Raw genomic sequence first — 4,041 nt, 5'->3', positions numbered from 1 at the left:
AAGCTCATAGCCCAAGTTGCTTGAAGTCCAGTGTTAAGTTTCCACAGTCTGTGATGATTTGTGGTGCAATGTCATCTGCTGGTGTTGGTCCGCTGTGTTTTTTGAAAACCAAAGTCACTGCACCCGTTTACCGATAAATTTTAGAGCACTTCATGCTTCCTTCTGCTGACCAGCTTTTTAAAGATGCTGATTTCATTTTCCAGCAGGATTTGGCACCTGCCCACACTGCCAAAAGTTGGTTCAATGACCATGGTCTTGGTATGCTTGACTGGCCAGCAAACTCATCAGACCTGAACCCCAGAGAGAATTTTTTTTTTTTTTATTGGTCTTATGAAGTATTCTAATTTGTTGAGACAGTGAATTGGTGGGCTTTTGTTAAATGTGAGCCAAAATCATCACAATTAAAAAAACCAAAGACCTAAACTACTTCAGCCTGTGTGCATTGAATTTATTTAATACACGAGTTTCACAATTTGAGTTGAATTACTGAAATAAATGAACTTTTCCACGAGATGCACCTGTAAAATTGCAAAATAAAATGATCTATCCGTATTATTTTACTCAAGTAAAAAATTGAATACTTTTGCACTTTCATTTAAAAAAAGGAGTACTTTTAATGGAGTAATATTTTATTATACATATCTGTACTTTTACTCAAGTCTTCATTTGTGTACTTCGTCCACCACTGGTTTTCGAGTGAAATAAAAGCATTATTTGTGAATAATTTTGCCAGTATTCATTCACATGCATAAACTCAGATCAATGAGGCCTACAATCAACCATTTCCAAAAAGAATTAAAAAACCTTTGCTAATTGAAAGAAAACAAGTTGATAAAAAGATATAATGCAATATTTGATGATAATATAGCATAATGAAATTTAGAAGCAGTTGTTTTCGTAGGCTGGTCATTTTTGACAGGGAACAGCTAAGAAGCTAAGAGTAACAAAGTGATAAAAAAAAAATCCCCCAAAATGTACCACAATTCTTTTTTGGTCGTTATATCCTGTGTGAGCAAAGTGAGTTTTATTCCAATACCATGAGATTAACTAGCATTTTCAAGGGAAAGAAAAAAATGACTGAAACACATTATGAGTGTTAAAACAACAACATACGTAAACATTTTCCTCCATGCTTTTCAGGTTATTGACCAGTATGTAATTGGGAATGAAAACTGAGAATCTAGTGTAGCTGAAAATAAGGTTTTATGTCTTATTTTATGATGGGATGTAATTTTTATGACTGAGTAATCTGTGAGGATTTCCAATCTGTCAGCCATCAGGATTTTCAAACCTCTGAAATGGAAAAAGTTCAAGTTAATTGGGGGTGTTTAACACATTTGGCTGCCAATGCATTGTTATATGTTATAAATAGCTACAGTTGTCACTGAAATGCAAAATAGTTTTGCAAATTGCAAGCATAACGCTCTTATTTGGAGCTTTATTACTTGCAGGATGCGTCATGTCAGAGTAGATATTGGTTTGTCATGGCATTTTAGTGTGAAAGCCTATGATTGCTGTTCTCATTTTTCTTGCAGTATGTTTCACATCAGTTATTTTTATCCTTATGTAAGTTATTTATACTTTTGATCATCAAGACATTGTAATAGAGTTTGAGAACAGGATTGTAAACATTGTTAACATCCCTCGACTTGAAAGAGGAGTGTGCTGAGCAGATAATTCTCACATTTCTCTGTGACTCTCTCTCTCTCGCTCATGCTCCATTTTCTTTGCCTAAAGATAAGAGAGAGCGCTGGCAGCTCCAGCTATCTGCAGGTGTTTGTTTCACATCTCAGCAGACAGATGGCTTCTGCCTTTGGGTCTTCGCTCGAGTCGAAAATGAAACGGGTAGAAATGAGCAGAGAGGAATGATTTGGGGCTCATGCAAATAACAATCAGTGTCATTCCCCAGCGGCTCTAGACTCTGCCACCAAATGAAATGGAAATCAAAAAAAGGGAACTCTCCGACTTCTAATAAAATGGATTTGTTTTTGAGTCAAAGCAACAGGAACAGGATGTATCCGTTCATAGGAGTGAAACCTTTAATTAAAGCCAACAGTGTGAAACTGTTGCTAAAGTTTCAGAACAGCAAGCACAAAAATTGTTCACAATTACAACAGAAAACTAATAACAATAATTATATAAAAAGTTTGAAATATGTACAATTGTTTAGTTTTTCTTAAAACTCACTGCATGTGCTTGATCAAAAATACAGTAAAAACAGTAATATTGTGAAATATTATTACAATTTCAAATAACTGTTTTCTATCTGAATGTATATTAAAATGCAATTTATTTCTGTGATGCAAAGCTGAATTTTCAGCATCATTACTCCAGTTTTCAGTGTCACATAATCCGTCAGAGATCATTCTAATATACTGATTTGCTAAAGAAACATTTCTTATTATTAGCAATGTTGAACACAGTTGTGCTGCTTAGTGCTCAACACATTTTTTAGACCACGTCATAAGAGAAAACACACATATATTAGGAATAATCTGATAAAAACTTGTTTAACACTAAAAATGATATTATATATTATATAAGTTAGTTATTAGGCAAATATAAAAATATGACAATTAAATGGTTGCATTTTTATACCCAAATTTGAGCCAGCACATTCAGCTTCTGTTAGTGGATAGAAATTAATCAAGTGTAACATTCAACAATTAAAACTTATTTTTCTATTAAGAACTGTTATTGGACATCTGAATGTTTATTTATTTATTTAACCAGTTCATATATTACCTGCCAATCAAACCCATTTCAAGCTATTTTCTGCTATTGAATAAAGAATTAAAAAAGGTAATTGTGACTTTTTTTCTCTTTTTGTTTTAATAACTGTGAGATCCAATACTGATGAAAAAAAAGACTGACTAGTAAAAAAAAATCCTATGCCATAATTTATTTAAAATACATTTATTTTATATTAAGTATACTTCAAATCCATAAACATATTTATTGACATATCACTTAAGACTTACTGATATAATATTATAATTAAACTTCATTTGATTTATTTATTTATTACGCAACACACATTTCTTAATATCATGCCTAAAATGTGTTTTAATATCACTAATAATAAGGATTATGTGATCTCTGTATTTAAATGCAAGATATTTGAAGTGTATCTGAAGTGTACCTGCAATAGTTCCACTTTAACACAATCAAATATACTTCAGCATATCTTTAGTTGGATCTCAGCACTATTTAAGTGCATTAAGCACAAAATTAGTTGTTCCAATTGTAATTATATCAGTTTAGTATACTAAAAGTACAATTGCAGGCTATTTTGAGTAAGCACATACATATGTAAATGTATTTGTAGTATACTTAGCACAAAAGAAATGTATTTCAAATACATTTTAATTTTTCTTTTTTCACTGGGGTATTACGATTGTGAGCTTAGGCTAACAATTATCACAATTCTGTTCACTGTTCAATTTTCTATCTCACAATGCTGACTTTATAATTCACAATTGCGTGTTTACATCTCATTTTTTCAGAATTGTGAGATATAAACTCGCAATTGCAAGAAAAAAAGGCAATTCTGACTGTACGATTTCCTTTTCTTTACATTTTTTATTCAGTGGCAGAAAACAAGATTCCTTACCATGCAATACTGTCTGAGCAACAGAATTGTGTGGTGCTGTCTCTTATTTTGCAGCACATACTCTTCAGATCTAATCCCTCATGCTGTTGTCAGGCAGGAAATGGAAAGGAGAGGTTCATTTTCAGCAATGCATTGATTTTAGAGTTAGTTGAATTAGATGCTGGAGACTGATGTGGTTCTTCATTAACATCAACAGGGACAAAGTAAGTATGTTAGTTTTATGTTACATTGTGCCTTTATAACAGACACCATCATCTTTGTGATACTGAAAAAAGCAGCGAAGGTTGTGAGAGAACATGGAGTGGATATGAAACAGCATGGTCCATGCATCTCAGATAACATGCCTTATGGGACGGTGAAAGAGAAGCCCCTCTAATGGACCTCTATCTGGTGTAACAGCCAACAACTCTCATTTTCACATAATGAAC

The sequence above is a fragment of the Labeo rohita genome, chromosome 2 (assembly GCF_022985175.1).
Source record: "Labeo rohita strain BAU-BD-2019 chromosome 2, IGBB_LRoh.1.0, whole genome shotgun sequence".
NCBI classification, from domain to species: Eukaryota; Metazoa; Chordata; class Actinopteri; order Cypriniformes; family Cyprinidae; genus Labeo; species Labeo rohita.
Note: the sequence above shows the minus strand (reverse complement) of the source record.